This window comes from Acomys minous, assembly GCF_964271855.1.
Source record: "Acomys minous genome assembly, chromosome: 16".
NCBI classification, from domain to species: Eukaryota; Metazoa; Chordata; class Mammalia; order Rodentia; family Muridae; genus Acomys; species Acomys minous.
Window position 1 is genome coordinate 10290938 of NC_140498.1, and position 27123 is coordinate 10318060.

At 46.7% G+C, this 27123-nt stretch overlaps 1 protein-coding gene across 21 annotated transcripts in view; it reads left to right on the top strand.

Moving 5' to 3' along the window:
- The first annotated feature begins 2144 nt into the window (after positions 1-2144).
- The window catches only part of EPN2 (epsin 2), a 65597-nt gene continuing 40618 nt past the window's right edge, over positions 2145-27123 (top strand). For 9 of the 21 annotated variants that reach the window (XM_084760885.1, XM_084760879.1, XM_084760887.1 and 6 more), the window contains exons 1-2: positions 2145-2270; positions 17485-17558. The gene's annotated coding sequence lies outside the window, so the exon portion shown is untranslated. Of the gene's footprint in view, positions 2271-2477; positions 2822-6327; positions 6344-16318; positions 16429-17484; positions 17559-26623; positions 26678-27123 lie in introns of those variants that run through there. The other 12 variants (XM_084760890.1, XM_084760881.1, XM_084760880.1 and 9 more) reach the window with 8 other exon arrangements.

Consider the following 27123-nt stretch of genomic DNA (forward strand, 5'->3'; position numbering starts at 1 on the left):
GGCAGGAAGTTAGATTATCTTCATTGTTATCAATGTCTGGGTGTAAAGCCGTGCTGGAGGCGCACGCCTATAATCCCAGCACTCGGGAGGCAGAGGCAGGCAGATCTCCCTGAGTTCTACAAAGCAAGTCCAGGACAGTTAAGTCTATACAGAGAAACTCTGGAAAAACCAAACCAAACCAAACCAAACCAAAAAACCCACAAAGAAACCAAACAACAACAACAAAAAAAAAACCCAAATCAATGTCTGGGGGAAGTATGAGCCCTTACACAGATCATGTACCTTCAGGCATTAAGCCTGGTGTATTAACATTCTTTAATTGTGTTTTCTCTCTTTTCCTTTCTCTCTATATCTTTTGACAGAACGTCTCACGATGTAGCCTTGGCTGTCCTGGAACACACTGCAGAGATCAGGCTAGCCTCAAACTCACAGAGATTCACCTGCTTCTGCTTCCGGTGTGTGCCATCAGCCTTAATTGACATTTGTATTTGAAAATATTTCTTTATAAAATAAGTACTTTATGTCATGAACCTTCACCGCAAATGTTTTTTTGTCTTTCTTTCTTTTTTGAGACAGGGTTCCTCTGTGTAGCCTTGAATGTCCTGAACTTTGTAGACCAGCCTGGCCTCGAACTCACAGAGATCCACCTGGCTTTGCCTCCAGAGTGCTGGGGTTAAAGGTGTGCACCACCACGCCTGGACCATATGTGAGTTCTTTATAGGAAAAATGTATTTATGTCTCAGAGAAGTACAAGGACCTGTGAGCTTCAATGTCCTTCTGTGAGCAAAGGCAGATGATTTTTTTTTCTTTTTTGGAGACAGGGTTTCTCTGTGTAGCCTTGGCTGTCCTGTGTAGCCCGGCTGGCACAGACTGACAACAGAAACAGTATCCTCTGCTCTCCCCTTGAGCCCCGATTCACGTCCCAGAGCCTTTTTGTGAGGGCTCTCCACTCTCCGGTTTTTGGTCCAGCCTCTAGTCCTGGTGCTTCTGAGAACCTCCCTCATGGAAGCCGAGGCCCCGTTAGCCTCCTTGTGTATGGCTCTGCTCTCAACTCTGCCTGTCTCTGTGTGCAGCACATAGCTCGGCATGTAACGCTCCCTACCAAGAGAAAGAAGTGCTTCACGTTGCTTTGTTGGGTGCATGTGAGTGAGACTGCAGGCTTGCAGTTGGGGATGCTAAATCCCAGGGTTCTGGCAAGTCATGGCCCACTCTAGGGGCTGAGAGCTCAGCCACATGGGTTGCCAAAGTTCTTGACTCGACATTCTTTTTCTTTTTCTTTCTTTCTCTCTTTCTTTCTTTCTTTCTTTCTTTTCTTTTCTTTTTTCCCCTTCGAGATAGGGTCTCTCTGTGTAGACTTGGCTGTCCCAGACTCTCTCTGTTGACCAGGTTGGCCTTGAACTCAGAGATCTGCCTGCCTCTGCCTCCCAAGTGCTGGGATTAAAGGCGTGTGCCACCATGCCTGGCTCAACATTTTTATTGAAATATAACAACATAGGCACAGAAAAGCAAACAGATCCAAAATATGCATAAGTGAGTCTTCTTGAAGTGAACGCACTTGTAAGCTAAATAAATCAACCCTGTCTGGAGCCTAACTTCTTCTTCTTCTTTTTTTTTTTTTTGTTTTGTTTTTCGAGACAGGGTTTCTCTGTCTTGGCTGTCCTAGACTCGCTTTGTAGTCCAGGCTGGCCTCGAACTCACAGCGATCCGCCTGCCTCTGCCTCCCGAGTGCTGGGATTAAAGGCGTGCGCCACCACGCCCATGTAGCCTAACTTCTTTCCTGTCTAATTCACAATATTTTTCACATGGGAGTGGAAAGAGTAAGAGGCCCTGGTTCTAAGCCGGCTAGGCAGGGTTCTGTGCTTTCGGACTTAAGGAGTGCGGATTGAAAATTAAGGTAGTATGTATGCCCTGGGGAATTGTTGAGGTGGGAGATGTGCAAGTTCTGAGTTAGGGCTTCATAAATTTGCTTGGGTTTGTTGTGGTAGCAGGAGCTATTTAGAGGAGGCCTTGGGGGCATATGTGGGAGGGGCGGACAGTATTGGAGGCGGGGCCTAGGAGCTAGGAAGGGCGGAGCCAATGGGTGCGGGGGTGGGGCCTCGGCGCTCGGAGGGGAGGGGCTGGCGCGCGCGCGCTCGTCACCGGCGCGCCCCCTCTCGGCCGCCATGTTGGCTGGCGTGTGGGTGTCAAACGCTGCACGGGCTCGGGTCGCTCCCGCCTCTCCAGCGTCGCCGGCGGCTGCAGCCTTGCACTCGCGCGGGCCGGGAACGGAGGTGAGCCGGGAGTCGCGGGACTTGGGGGTGGTGGCGGTGGTGGCTCCGGAGCCGGGGCGGGGCGGGGCGCGGACCTTCCTTCTCTCCAGTGTGTGGACACCCCTAGAGCACCGGCTTCCCCCGCTCGCCGGCCGGGGCGTGCACCGTGCGGCCAGCCGGACCCCACCCTGCTGGACTGCTCAGCCAGGCCCCGCCCCACCTGAGCCCGCTCTAGGCTGAGAGGACGGCTGCCTCCCGGCTTGGGCGCCTGTCTTCGCCTCACACCTCAGCTCGGAAGCCTTCAGTTTGGAGCAACCCCGCCCCTCCCCAGTGTGTGCTCTTCCCCCCGGCTCTCCCTTCGCCTGGGTCCGAGCCGGCCGGCCTCCCCTAGGGAGCCGGAGGAGGTGGGGGTCCTCTTAACCCACGGCTTTCTCGCCCCCTGGGACTGGGTTCCCCTACCCGGCCCCCACTCCACAGCACAGCGGGGACGGGGGCGGCGGAGCCAGGCTCCAGCTGCCTTTTGTTCCGCGTGGGATGGAGGAGACCCGGTGGCCCATGTTGGGCGAGTCCGGGTAAGCGAACCGCGCGTGGGGACCGGCCTCTTCCGGGAGACCCTCGCTCTCCTGTGGGCCAGCTCCGTGAGAGCGCGAGCGGAGCGCGTTGGGAGAGGCAGGCCATTCCTAGAGGAGTCCGGGCCAACAGGTTTTTGTTTGCAACCTGAAGTTGGCCCAGTGGCTTCGCGGTGGGGCACACTGTCTGAGCTCCCTAGAATTCCCGGCTCGGCCGGTGTTAAGTCCGTTCTCGATCTGGGGCCTCACTCCCTCCCAGCGGCCTCTTCACTTACGTGCTGCTTCGGAGCGCATTTGAAGTCTGTGTTTCAGCAAGGATAGGCTTTAGCCAAATTCTTGTGATTTTTTTTTTTTTTTTTTTTTGACTAGAGGGACTGAGGCCCAAAGATGCGTTAGTTTGCCCAAGGTCATCCAGTGACAGGGTGTCCGTGTCCCATGTGGAAGCCCCGTCTCCAGGACACACCACAGCACTTAACGTTTGAGGACTTCCACCAAATCGCCTGCTATTTTTAACATTTATACAAGAAAAATGGGCAGGAAAAAGACGAGAAAGACCTGTGAATTCGTCTTTTGCACACTCGAGAAAAAATGTCCTGTGGAAGAAGGGATTGAAATGGGGTTGGAATGATTGAAAAAAGGTGAATTTCTATGATGGACGGTCCCGTCATTATGTAATATAGTGAAGCCTTAGCGGGAACTTTGTGGACTTGAAACTCTGGAGTGATAGCGGCAGATGCTGGGCCCACAGTGATCGGCTGTGTTGGTAATTAAGCTTGTCATCTATATTCTGTTGGTAATGAAGCTCTGGTCTGTATTTTAAGTGAGTGCGGGAGGAGCTGCAGTCTGCTCTGAAGGCTGTTTGTGACTAACGGTATGTTGGGGAAGCACCTGTAGGTCTCATTTGTCATTTATTCGGATGTTTGCTTTCCATACGTTTTGTGACAGGGGCTCCCTAGGTAGTCCAGTCTGGCCTCGAATGCAGAGAGATTCACCTGCCTCTGCCTCTTTGGGTGGAGAAATTAAAGGTGTGGGAGACCACACCCAGGCAGCTCTTACATGTTTAAAGTTTTTTTTATCCCCAGAGCTGAGAACCGAACCCAGGGCCTAGCACTAGGCTCTACCTCTGAGCTAAATCCCCAACCTCTGTTTTAAATTAGGCTGGTTATTTGTAACTGTCTTGACTGGGCTTTTTTTTTGTTGTTGCTGTTGTTGTAAATATTAGTTGCAAAGTATTGTACCACGTGGGCTGCTGGATCAGGAGCAAGTTTTGAGTAATTTTGTGGGGTACTTGGATTTCTCCCCGAGCCCTGAGATGGAAGGATGGGGGCTCTGTTGAAGTCTCCCTTCTCTGCAGGGTGTATGGTGCCAAGCACATGAGTTACAAAGAAGTGGGAAACGTAAAAAACAATTATGTATGTGAGGGGGTAATGTGCACCTGTGAGTGTAGGTGCTGTTGAAGAGCAGAAGTGGGTGTCAGACTGCCTGGAGCTGGAGTTACATTTAGTTGTGAGATGTCTGGTGTAGGTGCTGGAAACTGAGCTCTGGTCCTTTCAAAGAGTAGTGAGTGCCCTTAAATCCCGAGCACTCTCTCCAGCCCAGGTATTTGAAACTTTGAAGTGACAATGCCTGGCATGGTGTTTTAGTCTCTGGGAAAATGGCCTATCCTTTGTAGAAACTCTCTGTGGAAATATGGCTACCTCTTATGTAATCTTTCATAATGAAGAGTAGATTTCCCAAGGGTGGAGATTCTGATAAGACTCCTATGAAAGTAGTTGAAAAGTTTTGGAGAATCTGATTTATTTTAATGGTTTGCTTTTTCTGGAAGTTTCTTCCCACCCCCCCTCCCCCCAGACAGGGTCTCTCTGTGTAGCCTTGGCTGTCCTGGACTCGCTTTGTAGACCAGCCTGGCCTTGAACTCACAGCAATCCACCTGCCTCTGCCTCTGCCTCCCAAGTGCTGGGATTAAAAGCATGCGCCACCACCGGTCGGCTTTTAATTTCATTAGTAGTGGTAACTTTCAGTTCTTTGTGGGCTGAAGCAGGGAATGAATTTCATTCAACTGTGCACTGCATGCAGGGCATTGCTGTCTTGCTGATGGGGTGTGATTGACCAGCATGAGCACCTAGGGACTCTGAGTGTTGAAGTCAGAATGTTTTCCCTCCCAGAGGGTCTCACTGTGTAACCCAGGTTGGCCTGGAATTTGACTCTCCTGCTTCTCCCTCTCCAGGGATTGAATTACAGGGCATGGGCTGCCATGCTTGGCCCTTGGTCTGCTGGTTAAGTATATTTGGGTTTAAGTTAGCCTCTCTGTCAAGCCTGTGCCAGCTGCCAGTGTTTAGGCCCTTCTTCCTCTATGCCTCCCTACCACACACAGTACTTGGCATTTTGAGACTGTGACATCTTTAAGGCGAGTGGCTGTCTTGTTGTTCTTTACTTTCCCATGGCTCAGTTCTGTCTGTGACATACAATAGCGCTCAGTAAAGGCCTGTAATAAGTAGTCCTGCAGGCCAGGAGGACATTGTTTTTATGATTCTGTACCACAAGCTCCACTGTTCAGCTTTGCTCGGGCATAAACCACTACTGTGTGCCAGCTGTATTGTGAAATGACTGTCCAGCGGATTTCTTTTCTTTTTCTTTTTTTCTGCAGTGTTGGGAATTAAATTTAAGGCCTCACATATGTCTGCTAGGCAAAGCACTCTGCCACTGAGTTATAGTCCCAGCCCTCCAGCTGATTGAGTTTTTGGAAATTGACAATTCTGATAAGTTAGTCAGTGGCTATGTAGCTCTGGCTCTCTTGGGATGCAGTATGTAGACTATGTTGGCTTGGCACTGGGATTAAAGACATTCATCACCATGACCAGCTTTCTTAATTAAATAAAGATGTACTTTATTATTATTATTATTATTATTTTGATTTTTCGAGAAAGGGTTTTCTCTGTGTAGCGTTGGCTGTCCTAGACTCATTTTGTAGACCAGACTGGCCTCAAACTCAATGATCTGTCTGCCTCTGCCTCATGAGTGCTGTCATTACAGTCATGTGCCACTGCTCCTGGCTTTGTTTATGTGGGTGCAGTGCTCTCAGGCTAGAAAAGGGTGCGGGGTACCCTAGAGCTGGAGTTAGGGCAGCTAAGAGCTTCTGGACATGGTGCTGGGAACTGACCTTGGATTCTCTGAAAGAGCAGGAAATGTTACTCACTTAGCCATCTCTGCAACCCTCAAATGTATTTTCTCTTGTTCATTAGTTCTATCTTTCCTTCCTTTCTACCCCCCCCCCCCCCAACAGGGTTTCTCTATGTAGCCTTGACTGCCCTGGACTCACTTTGTAGACCAGGCTGACCTCGAACTCACAGTGATTCGCCTGTCTCTGCCTCCCAAGTGCTAGGATTACAGGCATATACCACCACACCTGGGTTCCTCTTCTTTTTTTTGAAGCAGAGTCTATGTAGTCCTCACTGTCCTGTCGGTCAGGCTGGCCTGGAACTCACAGCTCGACCTGTCTCTCCGTCCCAAGTACTGAGATTAAAGGTATGTGTCACCACATCTGGCCTAGAATTTTCTTTTAGTTTGTTCATAGTGCCTAAAAAATAGAAACTTAGAAAAGCAGGTACAGGGAAACATGTCTGCAGCTAAGTGTGTATTCAGCCAACTATAATGGCTTTTAGCAGTCTTACTGAGAAGTCCAGGTCCTAAAATCTGGAAGCTCTTTTTTTGGAGGAGCCTCTAAAAAAATAGGGTTTTTATGTACAACCACCCTGGCTGTCCTGGAGCTCACAATGTTTATTTATTTATTTATTTTACACTCAGATTAGTCAGTATTCACACTGAGTCAATGAGTCTCTTGAAAGGCTGGGACCTGTAAATGAGTTAAAGTTCCTGGCTTTCTCTAGATCTTAGGATCTGTGGGAGTCCTGTGATTTGAATGTCAGTAATTGGGTAGGCTACTTTATATGATATTATATGATAGGTGTTTTATTTAGATTTTATTTTTAAAAAAAGCATGCCTCTTTGAGCCAGGTCTGAGCTTCCCTAGAGTGCATTGGTTCTTCTGGTAACTCTCCCAGCAGTGGAGGGTCCTGAGGGTCCTAGTCCATCCAGGCAATGTGCTGCATGTAAGAATGGGTAACTCAGCTTTCTCCTTTCAAAGCACAGCAAGGACTTGGTCCATAGGGACTCCAGCTTTTGGTCATGTAACTCAGCTCTTCCTGAGGGATGGCTGGCCATCTAGGGCTAATGCATGGCGTGAATTTAAAAGCATTTATAATTAATCATTTTTGAATGTAGGCTGCATCCTTCCTCTGCTCTCACTCTTCTTTGATAATGTCATTGTCACATCACTCTTATCCTGCAGTGTTGGGTCTGAGAGAACCTAATGACATTGTGTCAATCAGCCTTGGGGCAGATTGCTCTGGAGTTGGACATGGGGTCTGGTCTAGTGGGCATCCTGGCTGAGTGGAGCTTGATTTACTCTACCCCCCCCCCCCCCCCCCCCCCGCAGTGAGACCAACAAGGGCTACTTCATGGAAAAGACACTCATCGACACTAATTTGTTGGCTATCAGGATTCCCTAGAGGGTTAGTTTCAGCTGCTTCCCAGGCTCCACCCCAGAGTTTCCAGTTCTGTAGATAAAGCCAGACAACACATTTCCCCTCTCTTTTGATAGGGTCTTGTGTAGCCTAGGTGGCTTGAATTCACTTTGTAGTTAGGGTGACTTTAAAATTATGAATCTCTTGCCTCTACTTCCTAAATGCTGAGGTGTAGGCATGTGCCACTATGCTCTGCTCTATGCGGCGCTGGGGATTGAACCTACCAGTGCTTTGAGTAGGGTAGACAAAACACTATTCCACCAGCTATATCATACCCAGCCTTGAGAATGTATGTATATTCATTTTCTTTTCCTGAGACAAGGTTCCTCTGTGTAGCCTTGGCTGTCCTGGACTCGCTTTGTAGACCAGGCTGGCCTCGAACTCATAGTGATCTTCTGCCTCCCGAGTGCTGGGATTAAAGGTGTGCGCCACCACCCGGACCTTCAATTTTTAAAAGTACACTTGTTGTTGTTCTTCTTCTTCCTCCTCCTTCTTCCTCCCTCCTCCTCCTCCTTCATTTTTCAAGACAAGGTTTCTCTTTGTTAGCCTTGGCTGTCCTGGACTCTCTTTGTAGACCAGGCTGGCCTCGAACTCACAGAGATCTGCTTGCTTCTGCCTCTGCTTTACTTCTTGAGACAGGGTCTCACCATAGTGTTTTGGCTGTCCTAGAGCTTGCTGGGTAGACTAGGCTGGCCTCTTAACTCACAGATCGCCTGCCTCTGCCTCCTGAGTGGGTCACCATGCTCAGCTATTACTGTTTTATATTTACATACATACACTTTATATAAATGCATCTGTGTTGGTGTTTGTATATGTGCTGTGTGGTGAGGGTGATCACAGCAGTCAGAAAAGGACATTGAATACCATGGAGCTGGAGTTACATAGTTGGTTGTGAGCACCCAGTGGATGGGTGCTAGGATTCAAATTCAGCTCCTTTGGGAGCCCTTAACTGCTAAACCATCTCTGGGACCCCATTTATTTGTTTGTTTGCTTATTAGTCATGTGTGTGCACAGACCATAGTGTGTGTGTGTGTGTGTGTGTGTGTGTGTGTGTGTGTGTAGGTCAGAGGGCAACTTTTGGGAGTCAGTTCACTTCTACCATGTGGGTCCCAAGGATACAACTCAGATTGGCAGGTTTGGTGGTAAATTGTCTTTTCCTCCCTATTCATCTTGCCAGCCCAGAGAACGTACATTTTTAACCAGGTGGATCTGTGGGTTAAGAGGCCTTTCTTAAAGGAGAAGGCAGCTTGTCAATTTGGCTGGTCTGGCTGGTCAATGAACTCTTGTTCAGCCTGTTTTCTCCCATCAGTGCTGGGGGTATAGGCATGTGCTCTGGGCTCAGCTTTTCACATGGGCTCTGGGGGTCTGAGTCCTCATGTTAGTAGAGTGTGTGTTCTTACCCACTGAGCCATCTCCCCAGCTGATCCTTTACTACCACAACCATATTGTTTTCCCTTCTTCACCTTGAGGTGTGCTGTGTGTTTTTGTGACCTTGCTGTTCTCTCATAGCAGTCCACAGAGTAGCAATTGACTGATGAGTGCTCTCACCCTGGGAGGGGGGCTTAGCAATGTGCTCCAATTCAGTCTGTCACTTGTCTGATTTTTGAAATTTTATGAAGCCATTTCTCTCTCTCTTTCTTTCTTTCTTTTTTTTTCAAGACAGGGTGTCTCTGTGTTAGCCGTGGCTGTCCTAGACTCACTTTGTAGACCAGGCTGGCCTTGATCTCACAGCGATCCACCTGCCTCTGCCTCCTGAGTGCTAGGATTAAAGATATGAAGTCATTTCTACGACAACAGCTCACCTCACCACACGCTCTAGGTGGGGAAAAAACCCCTACACTACTCTCTGAGTAGTAACCAAGAGGTACAGAGGTGTGGCATTTGAAGGACAGTTTTGTGACGGTAGGTAGGATAGTTGAAGTCTGGAGTCGTATCAATGGGTGTAAATGAAGTGTTTCTTGCTGACACATTTAGTCTGAGTGAGAAGACTAAGTGAACATTTGTAAGAAAATTAGAAGCCATCGCTGTGTTGAATTGTGATTTTGATTTTTTTTGTCAGGAGGCCAAGAATGTAGGGGGAAAAAATCTAGACGAGTCGGGAAGGGCATCAGGGAAAAGGGATGGCTGAGCTGGGCTTTGAAGGACAAGGAATTTTCTAAAGCAAATGGGAAGGCATTTCCCATGGGGGCAGCAGGATTGGATTCCTGAGGTGGGCTTGGCTGTGGTGCCCTTGTGGGTGCATCTCGATTGTATGCTCTGTTGAGTCCGTGTTGTTGGGGAGGGTGCTTGGTGGCTAAGGAGTTTGTACTTGATGGCTGGGGAGCTCTTATTCCTGGTACACTCACCTACAAGTCATGAAGTCTGGGAAGCTTTAAAAAAAATGTCTCTGATGGGGCCTCTTCCTAGACCAATGTGAGAGGGACCAATGAGTTTTAGAAGTGCCCAGACAGTTCTAATTGTGTGGCTGGAGAGCTGAGCCCTGTGCTCAGGGGAGCCTCTGGGAGCATCAGGGCCTGGGAGACCCAAGGAAATGGGAACTAGAAAGAAGAGGAAGCTTGTGCATTAGGGAGATATGAGCCCTGAGCTCTCTTAGTCACTGGGAACCAGCTACAGAGAAGAGGTGGGCCAGAAGGAGAGAGGAAGATGGTCCCTAAGCCACCTTGAAGTGGGTAGTTTAGCAAAGGGTAAAGAGTAAGTGCCAGAGAGATTGTCATCTGTTGGGTAACCCTTTCCACCTGAGCCCCAGGCAAGAGCAGGCAGAGCCGGTTCTTATCTCTCCATCAAGGGTTCCTTCTCATACTCCAGGTTGTTGTAATGATTTCAGCAGGCAGGATTTGCAAAATTTGTTTTTGGTTTATTTTATATTATATGGTGTTTTGCCTGCTTCTATGCTCACGTACCATGTGTTTTTGCTGATGCCACTGGAGACCAGAAGAGGGCGTCAGAACCCCTGGAGCTGTAGTTGAAGTTAGCTGCCATGTGGGTGCTGGGGATTGAACCTGCGTCCTCTGAAACAGCAGTCAGTTCTCTTAGCCACTGAGCCATCTCTCCAGGTCCGTTGTAAACTGCAATTCTTTTTAATCTCCCTCTTTTTTGGGGGGGGGGGGTCCTAAAGTCTTACTATGTATAGCCTAGATTGGCCTAAAACTTGTGATCCTCTTGCCTCGCCCTATCAAGTGTAGGGATAAGAGGTGTGTGCCATCATGCTCAGCAAAATCATATATGTGTGTGTGTGTGTGTGTGTGTGTGTGTGTATATATATATATATATATATAGTTTTGTTTTTGTTTTTGAGACAGGGTTTCTCTGTGTAGCCTTGGCTGTCTTGGATTCACTTTGTAGACAAGGCTGGCCTCAAACTCACAGTGATCTGCCTGCCTTTGCCTCCTGAGTGCTGGGATTAAAGGCGCGCGCTACCACACCCGGCCTTGCAAAATCATATTTTAAAAGTAAGTTTGTTCAAGAAAATTTTACTAAAGAGTTCATAATTTTGATATTTAATGTTAGTAGTCCAAAAAAAAAAACAAAACAACACAACAACAACAACAAAAAAACCAAGTAAGGGGGCAGGAGAGATGGCTTAGCAATTAACACCGGCTGTTCTTCCAGAGGACCCAGGTTCAATTCCCAGCACTCATATGGCAACTCACAACTGTCTGTAATTCCAGTTCCAGGGGATCCTAAACCCTCACAAAGACATAAATGCAGTTAAAACACCAATGCGCCTAAAATAAAAATAAATAAAGCTTAAAAAAATTAACAGGGGTTTTAAAGTAGTGTATTTTAATGAGTATCATGTAATTTATGGTGTTTTGGACAAAAGGAAGTTCGATTTATGTCCCTATTTGATGCTTATTGCACACATGTACTATGTTTCCTGCTCTGGGATACATGAGTTAGTGAGTAAAATTTAAATCCCTGCCTCAGGTCTTTGGGTTTGTAGATACTGGCTTCCGACAGAGTGAAAAATAATGTTGGCTCTGGGTATATCAGTAGGTAGAGAAAATGTTAGAGGTTGATGGAATCTGAGGGTCAGAGGAAGTGTCAGGAACCCATCTGCAAGTTGGTTCTTGAAAGTATAGAGTTATATGGGGGATAATAGAGGAGGAGCCAAGCCAATGGTGCTGTGTATGCAGAGGGCTGGAAACCTGGTATCCTCTTGAGTGGAGAAAGGAAGAGGAAGGGCTGGGCAGCTCTGGCCACAGCTGGATTCGACTGAACCGGTGGGCTGTGGTTTTTAGTCTCTCAGTACAGTGAGTGGGCCATGCTGTAGGCCCTCCACCCCATTCCTTACCTGAACAGTCCTGCTCTGCTGAAAGCAACAGAGCTGAATTGAAATGGGTTGCTGTATTAAGATCAGCCAAAGTGCCATCTTGCTGCAGGTGCTGGGGAGCTAGGTGGCAATAGGGACATGAGGCTTCTCCCAGAGCATTTGACAGTGGGACTCTGTTCAGTGGCAGTAAGAAGGGTGTGGCTAAAAAGAGTTTTGTCCCACCCTGTTTTGTAGGCCAGCTTCCCAGGGCCAAAATGATAATTTTATCCTGGGCTGGTGCTGACATGCCATGAATGGTCCCTTGGGACTAGAAGGCCCACACTTAGAGCGGTTGTGTTTTCTAGAAATCCCTGGAGGATTTTATGGCCATGTGGGGAAGATAAGGAACTTTCTGGTAAGCTTAAAACACATGTTACAGACTGTCCCTGGCTAGGTACAGGCTATCAGACGATGAGATGACCTTAGCCTGCAGTTCTTGGTATGGGCAAGAGGATTGAACCACGGGGGATCTTCTTGGCCAGATAAATGGTGTCTCTTCTAGGTGCTGTCTCAGTTTGTTGGTTGTCTTGGGGGTATCAGTCCTGATAAGAGGTGAAGCAGCCACTTGCTTACTTTTACCAGCTGCTAGACCTTTCATATTTTTTTACTCACGGCCTAATCTCAGGCAAAACACCAATGCACATAAAATAAAAATAAATAAATCATTAAAATATATTTAAAAGCCAAGCAGTGGTGGCACACACCTTTAATCCCAGCACTTGGGAGGCAGAGGCAGCTGGAGCTCTGTGAGTTCGAGGCCAGCCTGGTCTATAAAGCAAGTCCAAGACAGCCAAGGCTACACAGAGAAACTCTGTCTCGAAAGACAAAAACAAAACAAAAAAACCAAAAACCCTAGCATGTTCACCAGTTCTTGGACTAGGCTGTGGATGTCTTAGGGATAAGATGTTTGGGAGGCCAATATTTGTTCACTATAATTGCCAACACCAAAAGCAGATCCTATGCAGATTTCCACATTTGTAGCATCATGGACAAATCAGAACACTTAGCAGTTGGAGGCTGCATTGTTGCTTGGCAACAATGGGTCAGAGCCAGTGTGGGTGCCATCTTTAGATGGGGCTTGTGAGAGCCAGTTCTCTGTAGGCCCCAGCCCTCCCATAGTGCTCACTCATTTCCCCCTGCTTGTTCTCCACTCTGGAAACACAAGGACTTAGCAGTGCAGTCATGGTAGTGTTCTCTGCTCAGGGTAGTTGAGCTTGTCCTCACCTCCCTGTTCCAGCTCTTCTCATCACCCCCTGTACTTTACTTCATTTTCTGTCTTCAGACTCTTGACCCAGAGTCTCTCCTGTTTCTACCTGGCACCTAGTCCTGAACTAAGGCCTGTGCTTTGTACAATCTCTGATGCTGTTTTAGGGGGTATTGTTTGTCCTGTGACTCTGTTTCCTATCCCCTCCTATTTTTGGCACCCAACTGTAGTCTGTAGCATATTCTGGTACTTTCCTCTGAGTATCATGCTTGAAGTTCATAAAAAGCGACTCCTTATAAGGTACTTCTGGAGCCATTTCCATCAAAAGTCAAAATAACACAAGTCTGTGGTCAGGAATCTTGGTGCCAAACACTCTCTTAGATCCTGGGAATGTGACAGGAGACTATGAGACTGCCTTCCCCAAAGGACTAATTCTAGAACCAGGACAGGCAATGACAGGATCGGGGTGCTACTGTCTATGGGGGTGGGTCTTCTTCCTTCAGTCCCCAGGCTGCTTGTCCCATCTGCTCACATTTTCTTTGAAGGGCTGTTTCTGGAGCTCTTGTTAAAGGCGTTTCCTGCAAAGATCCTCTGTGTTCAGACATTGCCTGCACCTTGCTGATGACTGAAATTTCTTTTTCTTTTTTCTTTTTTCTTTTTTTTTGATGACTGAAATTTCAACAGGCCTCTACATTGGCTCATGGAGTGGGTTCAGGCTGGTCACTTCCTTGTGCTCCTGCTTGGCAATCTGGATTGGGACTCTGATTTTCTTCTGACGGGGTGTTTTTTTCTGTGGCCTCCTGTAGAGGGACATGGTTTAAGTGGCCTTGGCTCAGGGTGGGGACACTTGGTAGAGCCCTTGGCATTTGACAGCTAAGGGCACCTGATGCTTTTATCTATATTGAGTATAATCCAGAAACTTGGCTACAAACTTGGTTTTATTATGGAGGACTCAGCAAATGAAAACGGCATTACTTAGTGAAACTCATTACTCAGCTTCCCCAGACTCTGTTGATAATGGCTGTACAGTTTCAATAGATTTGGACTTTCTGCAGATTTACTAGGTGAAAATTGACCGTTCTATTTGAGACAAGGTCTGTTCTGTAACCTAGGCTTGCCTGTGAATCAGTATTCTCTAAGCACTCAGGTAGAGTGTGACATACAGACCCAGCCTCTACTGTGGGCACACCAAATGGTTTTCTTCCTATAGTCCTGGCCTTTCCTGGAACTCCTGGGACCAGGCTGGCCAGGTGATGTGGTGCAGGCCTGTAATCCCAACACTTGGGAGGCAGAGGCAGGCACATCAGTGTGATGAGTTCGAGGCCAGCTTGGTCTACAGAGCTACTCCAGGACAGCGAGGGCTACACCGAAAACCCTGTCTTGAAAACAACAACAACAACAACAAAAAATCAGCCGGGCGTGGTGGCACACACCTTTAATCCCAGCACTCGGGAGGCAGAGGCAGGCGGATCACTGTGAGTTCGAGGCCAGCCTGGTCTACAAAGCGAGTCCAGGACAGCCAAGGCTACACAGAGAAACCCTGTCTCAAAAAACCAAACCAAACCAAACCAAACCAAACCAAACCAAACCAAACCAAACCAAACCAAACAAAAAAAAGAAAATAAAAAAAACCCAAACCAAACCAAACCAAAAAAACAAACAAAAAAAGAGATTCATGCTGGGATTAAAGGCATGTGCCACCACACCTGTGTCTAATGCAGATTTTTATATGCTCCATGTTCAAAGCTGGCTTTTTTCAATTGCAAAATAATGATTATCTCAGTTGGGTGTGCCGGTGCCTGTAATCCCAGCACTCAGGAGGCAGAGGCAGGTGGATCTCTGTGAGTTCGAGGCCAGCCTGGTCTACAAAGTGAGTCCAGGACAGCCAAGGCTGCACAGAGAAACTCTGCCTTTAAAAAAAACAACAACAACAAAAAACCCAACAAACAATGTTTATCTCTATACAAAACTATTCTTTTGGGTTGAATTTTGTTACCACTTCTATTAGGACAAAGCATTAATAAGAGATTTGTTGTTGTTAATTTACCAATTTACCTGATAATAATATTTATTATCAGGCCTGTAATTATTATTATGACAATATTTTCTAACCCACCAGCAATCAATCAAGACACAGACACCTGTTATATTTTAAAATATCCTTAGTTAACCTGGGGCAGGGCAGAAATGAATCCTCTAAACTACTTTCCATAGTGGGGCAGATACCTGCCCCAATCTCATGCCATCTGCTTCTAATAATTTCTACCAAGCTACCTCCCGTCCATAATCTCATATACTTGCTAATGTTTTCATCTGGACCAAATCATCTATCCACGCCGGCCACGTGCTTCTCCTTCACCTAGCCCATGGTGGCCTTCCTTCTCTCTTCTCCTGTCTCTCTTCTTCCCAAGATTCTCTTGGTCTCTCTACGCCTGGGAACCTTAGCCACGCCTATCTCTTGCCCTGCCTAGCTGTGAAGGCGTTTTATTACTTAACATCAAAATATATCAGACCATCAGAGATTTCCTATTTTAATTTAGTTACTGCAAAATATTTAGTGAAATTTGCCATTGTAACCATGTTAGACTGAGGTAGTGGCTTGCACGTCCCTGCCTAATTGCTAAGCTGTGTTCTAGCTCTGGTTTGCCAGATTCAGACATTCCCTGTGCCTAGCATCTTATATCACGTGGCCTTTTGGTTGGCCTCTTTCCAGGTTTTTTTCATGTTGTAGCACGGATTAGCACTTTATTCCTTATTATTACTGAGTAATCTCTGTATAGATAGACAGCAACTTGTTTACTTTCCTGTTAATTGTCATTTAAAGTTTTAATTTTGGATGTTGTGAATAGTTGCTATCTTATTTTTTTTTAAACAAGCTGAAGATTTTTCTTTCTTTTTTTCTGAGACAGGGTCTCTCTGTGTACCCTTAACTGTCCTGGACTCGCTTTGTAGACCAGGCTGGCCTTGAACTCACAGAGAGCCACTTGCTTCTGCCTCCCAAGTGCTGGGATTAAAGGCGCGTGCCACCAATGCGCAGCTGTTTTTTCTTTTTTTTAATGTCTGTGGGTACACTGTCATCATACGCACCAGAAGAAGGCATTGGATTGGATTACAAATGGTTGTGAGCCACCATGTGGTTGCCGGGAATTGAACTCAGGACTTCTGGAAGAGCAACATGTGCTGTTACTCGCTTAGCCATCTCCCTAGCCCTTATTTTTTATTTTTCGAGACAGGGTTTCTCTGTGTAGCCTTGGCTGTCCTGGACTCGCTTTGTAGACCAGGCTGGCCTCGAACTCACAGGGATCTGCCTGCCTCCCCTAGTGCTGGGATTATGGGGGTGCCCCACTGTGCCTGGCTTAATAGTTGCTATTTTAACTAACTACTTGTTGCTTAATTTGAAGTGTGGGGATCGGGTGCATGGATCAAGAAGAAAGGATCACAAAGGAGAGGACAGGGAACGGTTTGTTTCTGTTTACTTCAACAAATGCGTTTTGGAGGAACTTAGTTTGAGGTACAGTGCATAATACAACCGCATAAGAACGCACAAGGCAGCAGACTTCTTTGTGCTTTGTTAGCTCAGATGTTTCTCTGCTGGAAAGCTCTCCCTTTCTCTGGCTCCAGCCTCAGCTGTGGGGTTAGGTTGGGTTGAGGACCTTCTCAGCACGGGTGTGGAGGGCATGCTCAGTGCTCTTAGATGCTATTCTGCTCTTCAGTTTTCTGGGACAGACCTGTGTTTTCATGAGATCCGTTGATGGAAAAGGTTTGCATACTCAGGCACTAAAGCAGTGCCTTTATTTATATATCCCACAGAGTTTGTGGTTTTCTGGACTGTGTACTGGGCCCTAGAGATTGGTCAAGTCTGTCCTTGTCAACTCAACTCAGTGTGTGCTGAGTGGGTGTAATGGAATGCTCTGCATACTGTTGGCCACTGCTTCCCCACAGGAGTAAATGGGCAGCAGTGTGCTGACAGTGAGCAGCACCCTTTGCAAGGGCTGCTTCTGAGTACAGCAGCCCCATGCTCTATCTTGGGGATTCAGCTCCATCCATGGAGTTAGGGAGCACATCAGACCATGTGTCCATTTTTGTAAAGCTCAAAGGTCTCAGGATGAGGAAAATCATCTGTGAACCTGATTTGTTTTTCACTTGTACTCAGTACAATCCACTTGAGGCTTTTAGGAAGCTCAGTTCAGAGTCAGTTCCTCCCCCCCCCCCCCCCCCCAGGGCTTCTCTGTGCTTTGTAGATCAGGCTAGCCTTGAACTCACCTGTCTCTGCCTCCCAAGTGCCGGCATTAAAGGTGTGCACCAGCCTTTATATACTAAGTCCCTTAAGATTATTAAGGGCGAAGGGGCCAAGTCCTCCTATGTCATACATGACATATCCATGATGAGAGACATACAAGACAAAAATATAGCTGACTCCTGTAATCTTTAGAATCTGTAACCTTCAGAAAGACTGGGGTGTGTCTGTTGTAGCAGACCTGGGGGTCAGATAGAAAGGGCATAATCTCTAATAAAGATTGAGATGAAACCAATGAGACCAGTCTTTGCTTTTCTCTGGTCTTTTCAGTTGTGGCATTCCTTGCTCCAGGGTTTGGGACAGGACTCTGATTTTGCACGTCTTAGGAGCCACCGTTGGATAAGGTAAGTGAGGCTGTAGGGCCATCCTTGGCAGAATGGTGGGTAGTCGGGAGGAGTCAGAGCAGTCATGGCTCCTGCTTAGTGTGTGGCTGGCTTTGGGAAGAAGGGGCCCAGTTTTTGTAACCTGTCTTGGGAAAGAAGATCCTAGTTTTCATGACTTGCTCTGGGGAAGAAAGAGACAACAGACAGGAGGCCCAGAGGTCAGAGAGCTCTTGGTTCTGAGGCAGTACACTGCCCTTCAATTCCAAGTGCCCAGCATGCCAAAAGCTCCGAATTTCGTGGTGTTATTTTATCATTGAAGACATTTTGAGGCACATGATGTTAAGGGAGACTGAAATTGAACATGCCCTAAGGCCTGTCAACTGTGACTGCTGTTAACTGAGTTCTGGCTTATTTTTGTCAGTCTGTTTATGTCCACCACCCTCCTATTCTCCTACCCTTGGGGTTCCGGTGGCTCACTGTCTGTGAGTAGACCTGTATTGCTTCCCCCCAGGAGAGCTGATGTGTTCCCACTCTCCTGTAGTGGGTTAGCAAATCCTCAGAGGCCTGGGGCAGACAGGAGAGAGGCTTTGTGAGAACATCGCACTCGGTGGCCATTTGGAAGTGTTACGGTAGGAAGAATGAACAGCAATTTGGGGTGCTATTGCTGAGCTGTAGGGTGTGGAGGAAGAGGAGCAGGGTGACAGGATTAAGACTGAGCTGTAGAACCAAACTGTTGGCACTGCTGCATGCTCTTTGGAGGCTTCCAGAGCACACTGGCTCTCTTGACTAGTCACTGGGCCTCATTTTCTCTATCTCCATGGTATAAAAGAAAGGGTCACTTGCTACACACTACCAAGTGCACCTAAAGACCGTCCAGTCCCAAGCGAGAGCAGCATTGGATGGGAGCCGTCTTCTCTGGTGTGTGCTCTGCCTTTGGTAGGTTGTGTTGGCTCGATGACAGGGTTGGTCCTTTCCACTTAGCCTACTGCTTTTTTTTTTCCCACCCCTGAGACAGGGTTTCTCAGGGGGACAGCCTTGGTTGTCCTAGATTCGATTTGTAGAGCAGGCTGGCCTCAAACTCAGCTCTCCTGCCTCTGCCCCACTGCTTTTTTTTCTTTTTCTTTTTCTTTTTCCTCTAAATGCAGAAGTCCCTTTGGGACAACTTGGCCTCTCTCTGACATGTTGTGCCTAGTCATTTCCTTCTGGGGCCCTTGGCATTCATTCTGCATGAGGATAAATCAGAGTTGTGTGAATACCTCTGAATAAGCTTTGTGGTGGGAAAAATCCTGGGCTTACGGTGCAGTGGTGCTAAGTCTACCTGGCTGGTCCATACAACCACCTTCAGTCTTTCCCAAGACTGACCATCAGTAAACTGGAAGGCAGCTGTGTATCCAGCAAAAGGTACCACATTGAAATTTTTTTTTCCTCCCGGAAACAGGGTCTCTGTGTAGCTTTGGCTATCCTGGGACTTGCCTTGTATATCAGGCTGGCCTCGAACTCATAGAACTCAGCAATCTGCCTGTCTCTGCCTCCCTGAGTGTTGGAATTAAAAGTGTGTCCAATGCACCTGGTCACATTGAATATTTTAAAAACCCTTTTGCACTGGATGTAGTGGTGCACACCTTTAATTAATCTCAGCACTCAGGAGGCAGATGCAGGTGGATGGCTGCGAGTTCGAGACCAGCATGGTCTACAAAGGAAGGCCAGGACAGCCAAACCAAGGATACACTTCTGTCTAGTGGTGGCGGCGGCATCTTTTAATTTTTCAAGACAGGGTTTCTCTGTGTAGCTTTGGCTGTCCTGGACTTATTTTATAGACCAGGCTGGCCTCGAACTCACAGCGATCCACGTGCCCCTGCCTCCTGAGTGCTGGGATTAAAGGCGGGTGCCTAGCTAGGTGGTAGCATCTTTTGCTAGACATAAAGGCTATAATAAAAGAGTTATAAAAGTTTATTAGGCTGAGCGTGGTGACACACACCTTGAATCCCAGCACTTGGGAGGCAGAGGTAGGCAGATCTTTGGGAATTCCAGGCCAGCCTGGTCTACAAAGTGAATCCAGGACAGCCAGGCCTATTACACAGAGAAACTGTCTCGGACCCCTCACCCCCTACCCCACCCCCAAAACAAAACAAAACAAAAAAGTTTATTTAGAAAGAAACCAATCAGTTTAGAGCTCAGAAAGAGGAAGTAAACATTTTTCTTAGCAGGACTGCTCAGCCTATGGTTACTGGTATGGAGACTTCCCCCTGCCCTCTGAGGCCCCGCCCACGGAAACAGATTGGAATAGTTTGGTCTGAGGTTTTCTCATGGTGGGTGATGCAGAAACATGATTTTGTTGTGGTTTTTTCGTGACTGAGAACAGTAGCTTTATGGCTTGCTATCCTTTGAATCTTAGGCCACTTACGTCTGTTCCCTGACCTAGGGGAAATTGAGGGGTGCCTGAGATAGATGCCTTTTTGTTGACAGATAAGCTCTTGGAGTGGCAGTGCTTTTTCATTTGCTCAAAAGGAAGGAGAAGTTGATTGTCCTTACTGTTGTGCTCTGCTTCCTCTGTGTTTTGTCTGCCGAGTCTGGGAGAGGGAGGCTGTGTTTGTTTGGTCTGCATGCTACAGTTTTGTGCCCAGGTCTGATTAGGAATAGGTGCTAGGTAAAACCTGATGGGGAGCTTGGTGTGACCTGCCACCTTGTGATGGGGTATAGACCTGCTCAGGGTACCCGTTGGGTAGGGTTTGAATATGGGGCCACAGGTGGGCCCACCAAGAAGGAAAGCTTAGGGTAGAGTAGACTATGGGGGAAGTCATGGGGCCTCACCAAGAGGGACAGCCTTGGCTCCTTGCCTCTGGCTGGCAATTGTCGATGTCTAGTCCCTCCTGCTCACAGGGCTGGCACTCACTGCTAGGCTGTCTCGATGCTGGCATCTAGGTTTGTTAGCTAAAGGTTTTGGTGTGGCTCTTATATTTCTTTTTTAAATAAAAAAGAAGTGGATAGGTCATTTAATTTTTTAAATTAAATACTTAATGCTAAAGTGAAAGGTTATTAAAACACTTCAGGGGCCTGGTGAGTGGCTGAGTGGGTAAAAGCATTTGCAAATTGTCTCTGACTTCATCATATGCATGGTGGCATATGTGCTGCCCAAATAATAAAAAGATGCCATTAAAAAGCATACTTTAGGAAGTATTTCCCTTCACGCCTCATCACCTGAGTTCTGCTTGCCAATTTCTTTGGTAATTATTTGATTGTGTAGTATCCTTCCAGTCTGTGTAAATACAGCAAACATGTGCGGGGTCTCCCTTTTTCCTTATTCTTTGTTGTTGTTTTTCTTCTCTTTTGGACAGGATCTCACTGAGTCGCCTGCCTGCCTGCCTGCCTTGAACTAAACAGAAATCTGCTTATCTCTGCTTCCTGGGTGTTGGGATTAAAGATGTATGCCACTAAGCCCAGTCTTTCCCCCCCTTTTATTAAATAAAAGATAGCATATTGTTCATAAATCTTTTTTTTCTCTCAAGACACATTTTCTCTGTGTAGCCTTGGCTGTCCTTAGCTTGCTTTGTAGACCAGGCTGGCCTTGAACTCACATTGATTAAAGGTGTGCGCCACCACGCCCGGCCTTGTTTGTAAATCTTAACACTTTCTCGTTCCCTCCTTTTTTTTTTTTTTTTTTTGCTTTTGCCTTTTAGGACAGGGTCTCACTTTGTAGCTATGGATAGCCTGAAACTCACAGAGATAAGATTGCATTAAATTGGACGGGCGGTGGTGGCACAAGCCTTTAATCCCAGCACCTGAGAGGCAGAGGCAGGTGGATCCACTGTGAGTTCAAGGCCAGGCTCGTCTACAAAGTGAGTCCAGGACAGCCAAGGCTACACAGAGGAAACCCTGTCTCGGGGAAAAAAATTGCATTAAGTCAGGGATGTGTGGTGTGTCTTTGTATGTACATCCCTTTTCGTGTTTGTGTGCAAAGTGGTTTACTCATGTGCTTGTGGAGGCGAGAGGTCAGCACCAAATGTCTTTTTCTTTCTACCTTATCCATCTCTCCGTCCGTCCTTGCATTAGATTCCTCCTAACCTGACAAGTATAAAGTATTTCAGTATAATTTTAAATTGCATTTTTCTGAAGTTAAGCTTATACTACTATCATACATTGAAGGGCTGTGTGTGCAAATTTTAAAATTTAAAAGGTTGATTGATGATTTATGGAGACAAGGCCTTGCTATGTAGTCTGTCTACTCTGGAACTCACTACATAGACCAGGCTGGCCTCAAACTCAAAGAGATCTGCTTATCTTCCAAGTGCTGGGATTAAAAGCCTGTGCCATTATGCATGCCTAAGATTTTTTCTTTTTCCTTTTTCTTTCTTTTTTTTTTTTAAGACAAGGTTTCTTTGTGTAGCCTTAGCTGTCCTAGACTTGCTTTATGGACCAGGCTGGCATTGACTTCACAGTGAACCACCTGCTTCTGCCTCCAGAGTGCTGGAATTAAAGGCAGGCAACTGCTGTGTCTGGCTAAGATTTGTTTTTTGTCCTGGACTTGCTTTGTAGACCAGGTTGACCTCAAATTCACAGCGATCCTCCTGCCTCCTGAGTGCTAGGATTATAGGCGCGTGCCACCATGCCCGCCTTGTTTTTATTAATTGTGTGTATGTATCTGTTTCTGTGGAGTCCAGAAGTGGCCATTCATTGGACATTGGAGTTCCTTGGAGCTGGTTTTATATTTGGCTATGGGTCATCTGACCTTGTGAGTTGAGAATTGAATCTGGGTCCTCTAGAATAAAAAGCCAATGTTAAGCTGGATGGTGGTGGTGCACACTTTTAATCCCAGAACTCTGGAGGCAGAAGGGAATTGCTGTGAGTTTGAGGCCAGCCTAGTCTACAAAGTGAGTCTAGGATAGCTAGGACTATACAGAGAAACCCGGTCTCAAAAAACCAAGGGGGAAAAAAAGCCAGTGTTATAAATGCTGAGCCATCTCTATCTAGTCCCTTGGATTTTTGATCCTCCCACTTTTACTATACCCAGCTTTTAGACTTCATGCACGCTAGGAAGACACTACCAACTAAGCCATATCTCTAGCCGGTAAGTTTCCCCTGTACTTTTGTGGATCATAGGCTTGTTGTGTTATGAACTGCAAATCTTTGTCAGCACTGGGCTGGAACTGAGGACTTGTGGTCCCTTGTGTGGCTCCTTAGTGAGCACAGAACCTCATCCAGCTCGGTGGCTCCATTTAGCTCATGAAGTGCTTCTCAGCAGAGTCTCAGACCCAGTACTGGGAGCTGTTTGGATCAGCTCTGGGCACAGCGGTTAGCACTCACAGTCGGATAAGTAGTAGACCTAAGTGTGTGTGAATAGCAGGAGTTGTGGCTTTGCTAGATCTAACCTTGAGGCCTTGGGCTTGAGTTCTCATGGGAGGAATATGAAATGCTTCAGGATAGCCTTGTTCTCATGGCCTTGTTCTCCCCACATGGTGCAAGAAGGAGAGGAGGAGAGGCTGATGTGCAGTCACCCACATTCTGAGGACAGGCCAGTTGTTTTTGTTTGTTTTTTGTTGGCCTCATGGCTGGAGTTTCTAAGCAGAGAGGGTGTTTTTTCTGGGCAAGGAAGGAGCCACTGAGCTCCTGTGTAACTTGCAGTTGTCAGTGCTGGAAATGAACCCCTAGATTGCTATTTTTCCGAACAAAGTAGGACAGTGGCAATGCAAACACCAAATAAAAACATTTGGCCAATGGATATAAAACCAAAAGGAAAATAACAACTTTCATTTCCTTTTAGTACTTTGTTTTGACATTTGGCAGCGTACTTCTAATCTTTTAAGAATTAAAAAAAATTATGGTATGCAGACTTCTGTTTGTTTATGCTTGTTAAATTTAGTATGAAATAGACTAAAAAATTCTCCTGTTCCATGTTAGCCTGCTCTGTTTTGCTTTTCTTCTGGAGGGGGTGTGGTCAAGGGGCCTGAGGGACAGATGGGGATCAGTCAGAATACTTACGGGTGCTGGGATCCCTGTAGCGGAGGCAGTGGCTGTTACCCTTGCTGATGCCTGAAAACTGTTCTTTCTCTTTGAGACAGGGTTTCTCTTGTAGCCTTGACTGTCCTGGACTTGCTTTGTAGACCAGGCTGGCTTTGAACTCACAGCAGTGAGCCTGCCTCTGCTTCCCTGAGTGCTGGAATCTCATCCCCCCCCCCCTTCCTCCTTCATCTTGTTCTTGTTGTTTTTCTTCCTCTTCTTCCTTCTTCATTTTGGCTTTTCAAGACAGGGTTTCTTTGTGTAGCCTTGGCTGTCCAGGACTCACTTTGTAGACCAGGCTGGCCTCAAATTCACAGAGCTCTGCCTGCCTCTGCCCCCTGAGTGCACTTACAGGTGTGAACCACTGTGCCAGCTAAGATTGGTCCTATTTTGTAAGTGAGGACACATTTTATAGATAAGGTTCCTGGTGGTGCCTAGCGGTGGGAGATAGTAGTCTTTGCACCCTTGCTTAGTTGTTAAAACTATGACAGTAACCATACACCACAGTATGTTTTTTTGTCTTGTTTTTGAAACAAGATCTACTCTTTTCTTAGACTGGCCTGGAGTTTTCTATAGAGCAGTCTGGCCTTACACTCATACATAAGCCTCCTGAGTGACAGGATTATAGATGTGCACCAACATTCAGTTGCTTGTTTTTATAGTCACTGCTTTGCATTTACTTGTTTTGGAGGTTTGGTGAGGTATGGAAAGTTAGTGAGGTCATAGGAGGGAGGATGGAAGAGTGTGATTAAATATGGTTGGATGCATTGCCTTGATGGGTCATTCATTCTTGTAGATGTGTGCCTGGCACTTGACTGGGCCTGGTGTGAATCAATGTGGACATTAGTGACTAAGAGTCTCGGTTCTGGTGTTGTAGAAAGGAGGAGCGAGGGTACAGACAGTGCTGCAAAGTCTAGGCAAGTTCCTGGGCCTCTTAGTCCTTTGCCCAGGCCTGGATAAGCAGTAAGTAGGTGGTAGATCCCGGGCAGGGCATCCCTGGCATTATTGGTACTCTGGGAGAGATGATGGCTGCAGCTTTGCTGTGAGATGGACGTGTAGTTGCATGTGTACTAGGACACCTGTACTGTTTTTGGAGGTCCTTAGTAGAAGGCAGGTCTTCTCATGTATTGCTGTGTGTAAACATATCCTTTCCGACTGTGCAACCGGGTGCCTTACTTTCCCTTGTTCCTCTCAGGTGAACATGTTGGCCCCAGCCTCCTTCCATACCTCTTCCAGGTCAACTGCCACTTGCTACCTCTGTTTTCAGTTTTATCATGACCAGCTGAGTCTGATGTGAAAACTAAGTTGCTGCTTCCTCTGAAGCCTCAACATCTTTATTTGCTGTTAGGGGCCTTGGGTCTTGCTACATATGGTCACCATTTGGACGGCTGTCCCTGCCGTTTCTCACTTCTTGCCCCATCCAGCTCTTCTCATTGAGGCATTCAAGTTGTGCCCTGACTTCATCCTTCCTACCTGGCCTCTTTCTATACTCCTTGATGAAGACTTTAGAAATACCATTCTGACGAAATCAAACAAACCCAGCTTTAGGAGTTTTTTTTTGCCTTTGGCAGTATTTCCTAAAATACTTTTCAGTGTTGTGTAGTTCAATGGTAGTTTTAGTAATTGTCTATCTGCAGGCAAAAATGGGGCGGAGAGCAAGCCCAAACTTACTGCTACATGGTGTTAAACTTAATTTACTTGCTTGAAAGTGATTGAGCTGTACTTTGATAGAATGACAAGAATGGGGGCTGGAGAGATGGCTCAGAGGTTAAGAGCACTGACTGCTCTTCCAGAGGTCCTGAGTTCAATTCCCAGAAACCGCATGGTGACTCACAACCATCTATAATGTTATATGATACCCTCTTCTGGCCTGCAGGTGTACATGCAGACAGAACACCGTATACATAATTCTTTAAAATTTCTTATTTATTTATTTATTTTTTAGTTTTCTCGAGACAGGGTTTCTCTGTGTAGCCCTGGCTGTCCTGGACTCACTTTGTAGACCAGGCTGGCCTCGAACTCACAGCGATCGCCTGCCTCTGCCTCCTGAGTGCTGGGATTAAAGGCATGCGCCACTACCGCCCAGCATTGTATACATAATAATAAATAAATCTTAAAAAAAAAAAAAAAGACAAGAATGACGCTCAGACACAAATGGTTGCTTAGGCTTATAATGTGAGGTATTGTTGCTATTATAGTAAAGCGAGGGATAAGTCACATTCACAGTGGAGCCTTCCTATAGTCCCAGCCACTAAGGAATTGAGGCAGGAGGATAGCTTGAGCACAGGCAATTGAGATAAGCCTGGGTGACAGTGCAGCCCACTCCCCCACCCTTGTTTTAAAAGTATGTTTGTCAAGATATTTCAGTCAGAAAAGGTTGCTAATCTGGAAACCATGGAATGGTGGAAGGAGAGAATCAGCTCCAAAAATTTGTCCCTGACCTCCAGGTGTGCTTTGCAAGTGTGCCCACACACGCACATGCACAAACAATAAACAAATAGTAAGGGACTGAAGATCCAGACCTCAAGCTGTTTGCCTCAAGGTGAAGTGGGTAGGGAAGCAGGGCCTCCCTTGACCTTCAGGCCTTGAGAGCTGTGGTGTCCTGGGCTCCCTTGCCTTTTTGTTGTACATCTGGTTGTTCATAATCTCTTGTTTTACTTCTGGCACTCAAGAGGCAGATTGAGATCTCTTCAGTTTGAGGCTAGTCTGGTGTTCATAGTACCCCCCCCAACACACACACACACACACACACACACACACACACACACACACACACACACACACGGGCTGATGAGATGGCTGAGCAAGTAAATGCTCTTGTGGCTCACTCTGACAATCTGAATTGGATTCTTGGAACATGCAAGGTAAAAGGAAAGAAAGCCTACTCTTACAAGGTGTCCTCTGACATAGATACATACACAGACACATACCACATGCACACATGCATGCCAGCATACCAGTCAGTATATAAAAGCCCGGGATACTTCTGAGGAAAAAAAAGAGGGAAATAATAATTGTGTACCAAAAAGGGAAGCTTACCTTTCAGCACCTGTTTTTTTGTTTTGTTTTGTTTTGTTTTTTTTATGTTTCAGATGACAAAGGCTACTTCACAGAAACCGTGTGGACTTCAGGCCGTCACAGCCCAGGTGGATGCTTTAGCAGAAGATAGTCACAGTAGCCAAAGAGACATCATTTCCTAAGGATATAAGTTTTTTTTCCCCCCAAGACAGGGTTTCTCTGTGTAGCCTTTGCTGTCTTGGACTCGCTTTGTCGACCAGGCTGGCCTTGAACTCACAGCAATCCACCTGCCTCTGCCTCCCAGTGCTGGGATTAAAGGCATGCACTGCCATGCCCGGCTCCCTAAGGATATAAGTTTAGGAAAGCCTATCTATACATTTTAAAAAGATGTTCTCAGTGAATAGCTTAAGGTGGTCTCAAACTTAGGATGTTCTTCCTGGCAAGTGATACCATGGCTGGATTAAAAAAAAAAAAACACCTTAGTGGGGTGTGGTGGCACACACCTTTAATCCCAGCACTCGGGAGGCAGAGGCAGGTGGATCTCTTGAGTTTGAGGCCAGCCTGGTCTACAAAG